Genomic DNA, 13,991 nt, shown 5'->3' with positions numbered 1-13,991 from the left:
GAAGCCAACAACAAAATGACGGTAGGACCTGTCACGGAGGGAGGAGGGATGTATCAGGCACCATCCTGCTCCCCCAGTTTGTACCCTTTTCCCGGTTGTTGTATGACCACTTGCTTCATCCTTTGGAATCTTTTCTTAAGAATCACCATCTTAGTGATGTTTTCCCAGACCACCTAATTTCAAATCAACTATACCCGGTACCCTTAGTCCCTATAATTTTCTTTCCTACTCTGATTTTCTTTCTAACACTTACCAAAATCTCACATGTTATACAATTTACTCACTTGTCTATAAATTGTCTCTCCTCATTAGAACATATGATTCAAGAAATTAGGGATTTTTTTGTTGTTGTTCATTTTAAAAACTGCCATAACCCTAGAACTTTAAATAGTGGTGGACATACTGGGCTGTTCAATATTTTGAGGAATTGAATGACATTAACTCTAGAATTGAATAGAATTAGTAAGTAATGTTCAATAATTTGTGGAATTGAAAATTGAAAAAAATTTACTGAATTAGTGGATATTGATGCAAGATTGAATTGTATTTAAAGAGTGAATGGGAAGTGAGGAAATCAGGCTGTATATAACCAGCTGTTTGAGGTACTTTTGTCTTTAAAACCAGTGAAGACATAAGCCTTAGTGGTAATAAGGAACTGTCTCCACTGGAAAAGGAGAGAGGATGTATATAAATGAATGCAAGTGTAGAGATTAGACTTGAAAAAGATTAGGCTGTTTCTCCACATCTTCAGTTTCTTCAATGAACTCTTCAACCTTCTGCCAGGGAAGGGAGAGTAAGATTTGTGGGGAAAAGGAAGAAAGAAATTAAATTTACTAGTCATTCCAGAAGATGAGATTTAAAAGAGTAAAGTGTCAAGATGGCCAAGTGATGTGAATTTTCTAAGTAGATTTTGTCATTTCTGATTTCAAGTAAGAAGATCAATTTGGTTATGTCATCATCTCTGAATATTCTGCTTAGGTGAGAAAAGGAGATAATATCTATGTTCAACTAGATAGGTTTTACTGGGTAGTTGGAGCACAGAGAAAAGGATGATATAATATGTGTATACATATATATAATTTACTACATAATTAATAAGTATGGTGTTAATAATCTATAAGTTATAATGACAAAACATGAAATCTATGCTGGACAAGCAAGTGAAAACAGAAGGAGCCTGGAATATACTGAAAAAATATTGCTGTTCAAGAATAATACATCATGATTATACTATTACAAGGCCAGATAATTGTAGTGGAAGTAATAGAATACATAATTTTTCAGTAGACATGCAGATGGTATTTTTTTTAAACAAATCCCTTAGCTCCTGATCTAACTGTCCGTCATCTCTATCAGATTCGTCCCATTGAAATCTATATCAGTTCATAAACTTCCAGTCCCTGAAATCAATCAGGCAAGGCCACCAACAGCTACTAAGTTCACCTTAAAAATCCATGTATCTATTATAAGTAATCTGGTGGACTCAGTAGTACTTTATTTTTTTATTTATTTATTTTTTTATTGTCAGAAATCAGAAAGAAAATGACATGGGATTTGGGGACGGTTGTTTTTGTTTTGTTTTGGTAGGGAGATTTCACGTCTGAGTAGCCTGATTTTGGAAAGCTTTATTCAGAACAATGATTAAAAATATACAACACTGAAATAGACAGGGTAGAGGAGTTTTCAGGCATCGTAATGCTCTAGTAAAGACTCAGTCGTATATTTTAATGTCTGTAACTCTGATTCTCCTGGGCTCAGTCATATAGATGTAAGGTATGCTTTAGTAACTTGAATTGTAGAAAAGAAGAGAATATGATTTTTCAAACTGATTGACATTTTAGAACTGATATAAATATAACATTTAATCAGAATAAAAATAAACACTGATCTTAGATAAATATTTTTTCTTGCCCAGCCACAAAACACGCACACATGGCATCCATGCTCACTGAGGCACATAGGCAGTAGATTGCCAGGATACCCCATGCTTTGGAGTCTTTAGAGGGGAAAGGGAGAATATATGAACGAAACATGATATGGTCATTATAAGAGAGCTACAAAGAGTTGAACTTATATCTAACTATGCTTTGCTAAGAAAAAGCATAATAATAATCAAGAATACTTTATTTTTTTGTTAGCATTATGTTATCATGCTTAGGAAGATCTTTGCTGATCTGACTTACATTTGTTTGTTTGTTTTTAACCAATCCTCTCATGGCTGTGAGCAGTATTTTCGTCTCTAGAATCAAAATGGTCTTGTGACCATTTGCCTCTTAGAATCTCAAATTGCTCTCATGAGCACTAGTTGCTGCTAAATCATGGCATGTTCCATGATCCAGACATTCAGGGTCCACACTAAGGTGTTCATAAAGTAAACTAACTAAAGTGGAATAGCTTTTATTGTCCTCAAGATAGTTGGAGAGTCGCAGGACCCGAGCTACTAATAGGGCTTCCCAGAGGAGCCTGGCAGGCTATAGTCCACAGGGTTGCAAAGAATCAGAAATGACTCACACAACAGTTAGCACACACAGTTACTAACTCAGTTCAGCAAGAAGTTTCCAGTGTGATTTCAACTGAAAAGTCATTCTCTTGTTATTCTCCTGAAAGATACTGCTCAGTGCTGTTTACTCTGGATGGGTCTCTGCTGTCTTCTTCAAGTGGTTTGTTTGTTGTGAATGGAGGGAGGACCTTTACATCTAGGAGCACTATGGGGCTTGTCAAAAATGTCCTCTAAAGTATTACTGCTATCCCCTGCTTGCCGTGAAAACTGAACAAAGTCAGTGCATTATTGGTCTATTTTTTCCTTTTCTACAAATTAACAATATTTCTATCCTAGATTCTATGGTTTTTCCCTGTGTTAAAAAAATATTCCAAATCATTATTTCCACCTATATTTAAAAAAATTTCTTACACACAGTATGTAAAAGAAAAACAGGTTGTGAATGAGTTGAGTTGAGTTCAGTCGCTCAGTCATGTCCAATTATTTGCGACCCCATGAATCGCAGCACGCCAGGCCTCCCTGTCCATCACCAACTTCTGAAGTTTTCTCAAACTCATGTCCATCAAGTCAGTGATGCCATCCAACCATCTCATCCTCTGTCGTCCCCTTCTCCTGCCCCCAATCCCTCCCAGCATCAGGGTCGTTTCCAATGAGTCAGCTCTTCGCATGAGGTGGCCAAAGTATCAGAGTTCCAGCTTCAGCATCAGTCCTTCCAATGAACACCCAGGACTGATCTCCTTTAGGATGGACTGGTTGAATCTCCTTGCAGTCCAAGGGACTCTCAAGAGTCTTCTCCAACACCACAGTTCAAAAGCATCAATTTTTCGGTGCTCAGCTTTCTTCACAGTCCGACTCTCACGTCCATACATGACCACTGGAAAAACCATAGCCTTGACTAGACAAACCTTTGCTGGCAAAGTAATGCCTCTGCTTTTTAATATGCTATCTAGGTTGATCATAACTTTCCTTCCAAGGAGCAAGCGTCATTTAATTTTATGGCTGCAGTCACCATCTGCAGTGATTTTGGAGTCCAGAAAAATAAAGTCTGACACTGTTTCTACTGTCTCCCCATCTATTTCCCATGAGGTGATGGGACCAGTTGCCATGATCTTAGTTTTCTGAATGTTGAGCTTTATGCCAACTTTTTCACTCTCCTCTTTCACTTTCGTCAAGTGGCTTTTTAGTTCCTCTTCACTTTCTGCCATGAGGGTGGTGTCATCAGCATATCTGAGGTTATTGATATTTCTCCCAGCAATCTTGATTCCAACTTGTGCTTCTTCCAGCCCAGTGTTTCTCATGATGTACTCTGCATATAAGTTAAATAAGCAGTACCATGTTTTAACTTTTTTTGTGTGTGTGGCATTAAGTACTTTGAACTTATATTACCTTACTAGAGTCAGCAATATGTGTCAATGAGTTGAATGAGCATATATGAGCCAGTTTAAAATAAGTGCTCTGTAATATTATTGATTCAAAATCATATATTCAGATTCATACATGCCCTAATATTTCAGACAACTACATTTCTAAAGGGGAGACAGTTATGCAGAATTCCAGTTTTTTTAGTTGTATGTACATATAACTAAACTTTTCTTGCTGTACATACATGGCATCTCTGTTTTCTCCATTATTTTCCTCCTTAAAATTAAAATATAAAATGAAACCATTCAGCTGATCTCTAATATTAAGAAAATTAAAGAGTAAAAAGCTTACCTTTCTAGAGCAAATTTTGTTCTGTTTTAGAGTTTAGTATTTTAGATTGTCCTTGCCTCCTTAAAAACCCATAAAGGAGACATGGACAGAAACAAAAGAGAAGGAACCATGAAAGAGGACATGTGACATGACATTTCAATGTCCCATTTTCTGTAATTTTTTTTCCAACCCTGTTAATCATTTTATGAAAAAGAAAATGAATCTGGGTGTCAAGACTAACTGACAATATAAACTTTATGAAATCACAGAGCTAGTATTGTATTTAAGATCTTAGACTGGAGGATTTAAAAATTTGGTTTCAATATCTACTGAAATTAGATTTTCCTCTGTATATTTATTGAAACATATGGATAATAAAAAAACAGCTGTGCCAGCTGAGAACTATTTATAGTAGCAACTTGGTAGCAGCAAGATAACATGTAAATTACCCAGATGTTAGAACAGAAATTTGTAGAAAGCAGCTGAATAACTGCAGTTACAACATTGGGAAAGACTTCATCAGGTGGGATGTTGTCCGCGGACACTGCTGCTCACCTTGATTAATAACCATCTCCTACAACTCCTGGGCCATCAAAAAATGACATTTTACATTTTCAAACTTAGCTGTCAATTTAATCTGTGCAAACATAGATTCTTTATCTCTGATAGACATGTGCATAATTTCAAATAAAAGTGGCATATGCAAACTGCGGAAATATGACAAATTGGCCACTCAAGATGCCAGCAATGTAAAATATGAAATATGTGCTCATAGTGCTGAAAAAGAAGAAGTGTCCTGAAGCTCTTGATTGCCGTTTTAGAAAGTGCTGTGTCAAAGCTTAAACTAAGGTTTGTGAGCTCCAGGGTGAGACTAGCTCCTAGGACAATGGAAAATTTTTTACTGTGAGCTGTGCAGTGACCTATACTTGACACTTCTTCCCCAGATGAGAGAAGGAATAGTCATGTTCTAAGGCACAGAAATTGTCTAGAAGTGTATGCCCTGTTTTATAATCTGGTCACATGAAAAAGATGATGAAGGTGATCATTAACCACTTTTTCTAGTATTTGACCGGGCAAGACAGGGAATAAAATTGTTATTATAACATTTATTGAATATTGGAAGCATATTATTCATTTTATTATAACAAATGTCAGCTATATGAGAGTTGCCAAGACTTCTGATCTTCTCTTTCATATGTATTTTAAAATTTTTGAGTCTCCATTCCATCTCACAGGAAGATCACCATTCTTAAAGCTATCATGCGGCTTGGATATTGACTTGGATATGAACTAGACTTATCGTGGTGATCCTGTCCCAGTAGGCACAAATATCGAGTCATTATGTTGAACACCTGAAATTAATATAATGCTACTTTCAATTATAATGTATAATTATAATTATTTACCATGTTACTTGTCAGTTATATCCCAATGAAAAAAACACCAAATGGAAAATACAGAAGAGCTTGTTGGTTGTCAGATGTTGTTAGATAAACAATTAAAATATTTCAGAGTGTTATGATTTATGAACTTCCTACATGATTTATGGACTTCCCTATAGCTCAGATGGTAAAGTATCTGCCTGCAATGCAGGAGACCTGGGTTTGATCCCTGGGTCAGGAAGATCGCCTGGAGAAGGAAATGGCACTCCCGTATTCTTGCTGGAGAATCCCATGGACAGAGGAGCCTGGTGGGCTATAGTCCATGGGGTTACAAAGAGTCAGACATGACTAAGTGATTAACAGACACAGATCATGATTTATATGTATTTTCTAAATGAATTAAATGCTGTTAAATATTACATCTCCAATCTCCACTACATCTCCTATTTCCTTTTTATCTCTGTTTGTGATATAAAAGAAAAAAAATCTGAAGATCCTGGAGACTTCTTCCTATCTCTTATTGTCTGGATCCATCATGTGGCATAACTGTCTCTGTTGCAGTGGAAGATGAGAAAGTATATATGTGGTGTTTGCAACCTCTAATGTAGTCTGACTCTGCCACTAAGAGAAGGGAAAAGGCCTGTATGGACAGCTAACTATGTCTAGCACATTCTAGAAGGATCAAAGGAGGAGTTTCTCTAGCTAGAATTAATCTGAATGTCATTCTAGGAGAAGAGAATAACATATACAGAGACATGGTGTTATAAAAGAGTATAGAGTATTCAAGAAATGGAACAAAACATGTTTTGACTAAAATATAGAGTGTAAGGAACAAAACTGTCAGGGAGATGAAGCTGAAGAGAAAGGAAAACAGACTTTTGCCAGTTGTATCTACATTTTTATCATATCCCAAATTATGCCTAAGGTTATGAATAAAGAATTCTATTCAATATTTCAAACTTCCTAATAATCATTAGGAGAAATCTTTCTAAGTAGAATCCTCCTTTGCTGATTTTTGTTTGTTTTAGTCACTCAGTCATGCCCAACTCTTTGTGACCCCCATGGACCCCATGGCTCATCAGGCTCCTCTGTCCGTGGGATATCCCAGGCAAGAACACTGGAGTGGGTCACCACCTCCTTCTCCAGGGAATCTTCCCGACCCAGGGACTGAACCTGTGTCTTCTGTATTGGCAGGTAGTTTTGTTTCTTTGTTTGCTTGTTTTCCCACTGAGCCACCTGAAGAGTCCTACTAAATATAGCTGATTACTGACAAGTAAGCATCACACAGCCTTCATTGCACCTTCATTCGAATTTCTGCACATTTTGCTTATATTTGTGGTCCTCAAAAGTGTCAGAAGGGAAGAACTAGGAATTATGGGGGAGTTTAGCTGGGTGACCTTTCCTGTTCACCAGCAGTGATTATATGGAGAGAAGCTCATGGATTAAACACTTGCACTAGTTTTCACCTCTCTCCTTTGCTGCTTTATCAGATCCTCAGAACAGAGCAAGTTTAAGTAAACATGAGCCAGGATTCAGTCCTACCCAGGAAGTCATAAGAGAAATTCACTCCTCTGAGGAGAAGGTTTTCTTTTGCCTCCAAGTTAATTATGATTATTATTTACTGGGATTGACCCATTTAACATTTTAACAGGCCTTTGCCACTGTCTTCTAGAGTGAAAGTAAGAAGCAGCAGGGTGGAATTTCTGCATCACTGTGAAGTCTTGAAAGGAATAAAGCTAATATAAATGAAAGGTAGTGATTTTATTATTCTTGAGATGCCTTTGGAGTTTTCCCTCTGCACAATCAGAGATACCCTGCAGGCCTTATAGCTTTTTTCCTCCTTGCTTTAGAGTCTCTCTCTGACTATATACAACTTAACAGAATGGCAGGATCTGAAACCACTTAGTATATGAGGCTTGCAAAATCAATATAATTCCTATCAGTCAGAGACACCAAGCAGAAGATTCATTTCTTGCATCATACAGAATACAAAGCCATGGATTCCTCTAAGCCTAGTGAAGTTTCTGTATAGATACCATGAAGTTAATAAAAACCTAACACATTGATCAAGTATTGGCAGGGCTATTTTTCTCTGTGATTAATAGTCTCACCTTCAATGCCAATGTTATAGAAAACCCTTCTGAAAATTTCTGCTACTTTTAAAGTAGCCATCCTTTCTGGTATGGATTTTCTTAATCACAAAGGATTTCTACTGCTTGAATTATCTGTTAAGAATACAACCCAACCTCTCACTACTACTGAACATAATGAATGTGTCTAGCATAAATGTATCACATATTATTGCAACTATGCATCTCAGACTAAGAATTCCATGAAAGTAAAAACAATAACTATGTTTTAGATGTTTCTGATTTTCAGACATAGCTCAAAACTGGTAACAACAACAACAACAAAAAGATATCACAGTAATTGTATTCAGTTAGCTTGAATGAAGTAGTCCTCCTAATATTTATTGAGAGGAGGCAGGACCAAATAAAAGAGCTCCATTGTTCTCAAGAACAGGCTAGAGTTCCAACCATGCCTAAACATCTAGTGATGTGTGTGAATATATATATATATATATATATATATATATATATGGCTAGTTAGATACTGTAGTTGCTAACTTCTTTCACTATGGTCATTACCTACATTCATTAGAGTGGGAGCATCAAAAGGGAAAACTTTCCTCTGTGTGACCATTTAAACAATCAAGGGCAAAATGGGACCAATATTTTTTCTCCTTGCATAAACTCTCCTGCCCATCACAGAATTCTAAACTCTGCAGAGATGAGTACTTTTTGTTTTTTTTTCTTAACTTACCATTAGGAAAATATTTTGTAAACTTTTTGCCCCTCTTCCACTTAAGTTGCCACTGATTCCAATAGTCACCTTATATCTGGTTTTGATGTTGAAAAACAAAGTTAACTGAAGATCCTAAATGACTCTCTAGTTTGAGAGGAGGGGTTCTGTATAAGGAAACTATGGTTTATAAACCAAAGGCTATGTTGGTGTCAGAGTGTTCATTTCCTGGTGCCTTGTGAAATCTTTATGTACCGTGCTGTCAGTCTGCAAGTGTGTAGAAATTTTTCTAGGAGAGTCTTCGTATTTCTGTACCAGTATCAAAGAGGCTGACAAACTAACCCACAGAAGTTTAAGAAATATTCCTTGTGACCTATCACAGTGAAGATAATTCAAATTCTAAATTAGGATGTAAGGCCAAGTTATCCTTAAAGTTTCATGAATGTTCCATACAAATAGTATGCTTGTCTCAATTAACCCAATAGAAATGTAGAAATACATTGCTATTTCTTTGGTGGAACATCTGATGCACTCAATGTCTTGTATTTAGGACTGTGTTGTCACTGGGGAGGGAGGAGGTGGATTCTTCTAAGAAATCACATCCAGTGTGGCATAATGCTTACATCCTGAGACAGTGCCTTTCATCTCACACTTCCTTCAAGGCGTGTGCTAAACAAATGACAGTTGTGATTATTAGCACTATTGGATTCTCTCTCTCCTTATCTCTCTCCTGTTTTAGAGAGATTAAGTGACTACTTCAGGGAAAATATAATTAAATGTCTTCCCAAGCCAGAATACATCTCCACAAAGATAGAAGAGAAAGAAAACTATTTTTATTATTCAGTAAACACTAAACCAGAATGTGATGTGCATCAGAGAAAAACTGCTAAAAGTTTGCAAAGAGAGAAGGAACCCTCATCCTTTTTATCGATACACAGCTGAACAGATACAACCTATTACATTTTCTGAATATGAAAAATAAATAGTTCTCAAGTAAGAGGGCTCGGTAGTACTCTTGGTCACACACTGCACATCCCAAAGTCATTTGGTAGTTGGGATATTCAGCTGCTTTAGCTAATTGGCTTCATCCAAAAGAAGAATAAATTTAGTGCATCTCTATGACAGGAAGTAGTTTTATATCTTGAAAGGAAGTACCTGCTGAAGTCTGACTCCTACTCTCTCCCAGAAACTGGGAGATACAGATGCTATCTTTCTCAGTGGTTCTATTTCAAAGAAATAGTTCCCAGGGCAATTGAGAAGGATATGTTGGGTCTTAAAGCTGGCTACTGGATTATTTACTGTCAGTGACAATTTACATGTATTGCAAAGAGACAGAAATAACTTGAGTTTTCTAAAGTAAATACTCAGAAGAAGGGCTTTATTCTTCTTTTCAACAGGGAAGAATAAGTCTCTCATTTTAAATTTCCCCTTGCCCTTATATGACAAAACTGATAGTATTTTCATAAATTTTCCTCAGCCTGTGACATTAATTTAATCTATTTATGTCAGATGTGGAAATTGAGACCCAGAGTTACAATGACTCTCTTGATGTCTGACTAGCTGGTTAAGTGACAAAATTTGGAACTCAAATTTTTATTTTCAAATTTCATATTTAATGAATATGCTAAAACATGCATCATGACAGTGACACTTTTCTACTTTTTTTTTTTCTTTTCTACTTTTTATACCTTTTCTTGTGTCTCCTGTATTTTAAATCTGTAAAGTATTGCTCTAATAAGGATTTCTTTTCTGAGAAGGCTCAGGAGGGAGGGGATATATGTATAATTATGGCTGACTATCACAGCTGTATGGCAGATACCAAAACAACATTGTAAAGCAGTTTTCCTCTAATAAGGAAAATTAATTTTAAGAAAACATAAAAATTAATACATATCAAAAGATCTCTACAGGGCCTGCCTAGCTGTGAGGAACAGTTGTATGGGAATGGAGATATCAAAGTCATATGTCTTCTTTAATGTGTTTATTTAGAAAGACTCAATGATTTTTGAAATTTCTTAATTAAAACCTTTAATTTGAGTTTGTTATACACGTATGTGTATACACGTAATTTTATATAAAAGTAACACAGTCTATTTTTTCTTTTTCCTGTTTTCATGTCTTTGATCTCCTAAATTCCCTCTAAACCCTCCTCTGCCTCTGTTAACTCATTCTTTTTCAAATGTCTAACCTTAAACTAATATGTTTCCATGCATGCACGCATAGACACAAACATATTTGTACTTTCACTGGGCATTATTCATCATGGTTACTGTTATATATAAATATACATATGCATTATACTAATCATTCTTTTATTACTCAGAAGTATTTCATGGAAGCCCTTGCAAGTCATCCAGCATAGCTTTAAGTGGTATATCATTTAATCTTAAAATAACATCATGTTGTCAAAGAAAACCCATGCTGGACAGCAATTAGGAGAGAAAAACAAATTTTATTCAGAGACTGTTGCATCTGGGGGAAAAGATCTCAGTATAGAACAGCTCTCAGTCCTCATTACAGCCTAGACAATAGGGATTTATGGCTAAGGAGCAGGATAGGAATAAGTAGAGGGAAAATTACCAGGAAGAAGCATCAGGGGTAAGGGAGAGTTATGGCTAACCTAACTTGACAGGAGTCTTGCTGAAAGCAGGCCAAAGTTGTCAGATATCACCTGAGCACTGGTGGAGGATAAGGAACTTGATTTGATATCAGATGATGAGATACTGAGGGCAGTGAGTTCTGATGCAGCTGATTTAGCAAGATTCTCACTACAGAATCTATTCTTGTCAAATCTGGGTGATGCAGATCTGATGAGGATGGATGCCAAACTTGGGGCTTAGTAGAGAAGAGGTCTTGAGGAATCTAACTGAAGTTTGGTCAGGGGTCTTTGCCAGTGTGTGTGTGCGTGTGTGCGTGTGTGCGTGTGTGTGCGTGTGTGTGTGTGTGTGTGTGTGTATGTGTATAGTTTATTCAGTTTTCTTATTTCCAGATATTTATCTGTGAATAGTACTGCTTATTTTTTAATTTTCTTTTAAATTAAATTTTATTTATTTTTTGTGGCTGCAACAGGTCTTCATTGAAACATGCAGATTCTTTATTGTGGCACATGGGCTTTCTCTAGTTGTGAAGTGTGGGCTCAGATGCCCCATGGCATATGGGATCTTAGTTCCCAGACCAGGAACCAAACCTGAAAACCCGAGTTCCCTGCATAGGAAAGTGGATTCTTAACCACTAGACCACCAGGAGAGGTCTCCAATTAATGCTGCTTTAAATTTATGCTCTTAGTTCAGTTCAGTTCAGTCACTCAGTCATGTCTGACTCTTTGAGACCCCATGGACTACAGCACTCCAGGCGTCCCTGTCCATCACCAACTCCCAGAGCCTACTCAAACTCATATCCATCACTTCGGTGATGTCATCCAACAATATCATCCTCTGTTGTCCCCTTCTCCTCTTGCCTTCAATCTTTCCCAGCATCAGGGTCTTTTCCAATGATTCAGTTCTTCGCATCAGGTGACCAAAGTATTGGAGTTTCAGCTTCAACATCAGTGCTTCCAATGAATATTCAGGACTGATCTCCTTTAGAATGGACTGGTTGGATCTCCTTGCAGTCCAAGGGACTCTCAAGAGTCTTCTCCAATACCATGGTTCAAAAACATCAATTCTTCAGCACTCAGCTTTCCTTATATCCATACAATTCTCATATCCATACATGACTATTGGAAAAACCATGGCTTTGACTAGATGGACCTTTGTTGATAAAGTAATGTCTCTGCTTTTTAATATGCTGTCTAGGTTGGTCATAGCTTTTCTTCCAAGGAGCAAGCATCTTTTAATTTCATGGCTGCAGTCACCATCTACAGTGATTTAGGAGCCCAAAAAAATAAAGTCTGTCACTATTTCCACTGTTTCCCCATCTATTTGCCATGAGTGATGGGACCAGATGCCATGATCTTAGTTTTCTGAATGTTGAGTTTTAAGCCAACTTTTTCACTGTCCACTTTTACTTTCATCAAGAGGTTCTTTAGTTCTCTTCACTTTCTGCCATAAGGGTGGTGTCATCTGTGTATCTGATATTATTGATATTTATCCCGGCAATCTTGATTCCAGCTTGTGCTTCATCCAGCCTGGAATTTTGTATGATGTACTCTGCATATGACTTGAATAATCAGGGTGACAGTATGCAGCCTTGACATACTCCTTTCCCGATTTGGAACCAGTCTGTTGTTCCATGTCTAGTTCTAATTGTTGCTTCTTGACCTGCATACAGATTTCTCAGGAGGCAGGTCAGGTGGTCTGGTATTTCCATCTCTTGAAGAATTTACCACAGTTTGTTGTGATCCAAACAGTCAAAGGCTTTGTCGTAGTCAATAAAGCAAAAGTAGATGTTTTTCTTGAACTCTCTTGCATTTTCAATGATTCAATGGATGTTGGCAATTTGATCTCCTGTTCCTCTGCCTTTTCTAAATCCACCTTGAACATCTGGAAGTTCATGGTTCATGTACTATTGAAGCCTGACTTGGAGAATTTTGAGCATTACTTTGCTAGCATGTGAAATGAGTGCAGTTGATTCAAATGAATACTGACTTTTTCCAGTCCTGCGGCCACTGTTGAGTTTTCCAGATTTGCTGGCATGTTGAATGCAGCACTTCCACAGCACCATCTTTTAGGATTTGAAATAGCTCAACTGGAATTCCATCACCTCCACCTTATGCTCTTAAGTGCTAGATGAATAGATCCCCAGGTGTAAGATTAGTAGGAGAAGAGTTGGGTATTTTAGTTTCAAGAAATCTTCATAAAAGGCTTGCAGTACTTCCATCTTTGACCACATTTATATGAGAGACCCTCCTTTCCTAAAAGATACTTTTCTAGACTTCTCTACATAGGGACCCAGAATGAATTCTGCCACAGATCTCTAGTGGACTTTGGGTTGTTCTCTTAGTTTGCATTGGCAGACCTTGAAAGAAAATCACTATGCAGATATCTTTGTGGTCACATTGAATGTAAAGACTGATACAAAGAATAGGAAACGAATGGCCTCAGATAACACAGATGCCTCTTAGCAAAATAATCTGTGGCCTTTGAGCCTAGATTCAGAGGAATTCTATAGCTGTCTTCAATTTTCTGAGAGAAAGCATTGCAAATGTTTCCCAGAATATAATCCCCTGTGGTCGCCAGCTTAATATTCTGGCCAAGCCTAGTTAACGTCACTCTTATTCAGTCTTCTTGCCTGTGAATAAATAAAAGTCTACATCTTGGAATAGCTCTGACAACTGGGGGGGAGGATAATTTAAATACTTCTTTTTTTGATATATTTTTGAGTTGGAAATCTGACTATCTGTATTCCTAAATAGACCTTCCTTGGTGATTCACAGAGCAGTAAATTTCCTATAGAAAGCATACAGAACTCCTGAGCATGGCATTTAAGAATTTTGATAACTTGAATCTTACCAACTTTTTCTGGCTTTACCCAATAGCCCAATAAGTACCCTGTATGCAATTTAGACTATATTACTTGCTGAGTTACAGTTTATATGCACTCAGCACTTCTCCATTTGCATGGTCATCACTTATATTGTTCTCTCTGCTAGAATATCTTTTCCCTCTACTGCATTT

The 13,991-nt window shown here is 37.1% G+C and overlaps 1 protein-coding gene across 1 annotated transcript in view; it reads left to right on the top strand.

The window, feature by feature from the left end:
* LUZP2 (leucine zipper protein 2) overlaps nucleotides 1–13,991 on the top strand; it is a 483,423-nt gene that overhangs the window by 198,669 nt on the left and 270,763 nt on the right. The window lies entirely within an intron of this gene.

This window comes from Muntiacus reevesi, chromosome 5 (genome assembly GCF_963930625.1).
Source record: "Muntiacus reevesi chromosome 5, mMunRee1.1, whole genome shotgun sequence".
Lineage (NCBI taxonomy): Eukaryota > Metazoa > Chordata > Mammalia > Artiodactyla > Cervidae > Muntiacus > Muntiacus reevesi.
The sequence above is the reverse complement of the archived record's forward strand: the minus strand, read 5'-3'. Positions and strand labels throughout refer to the sequence as shown.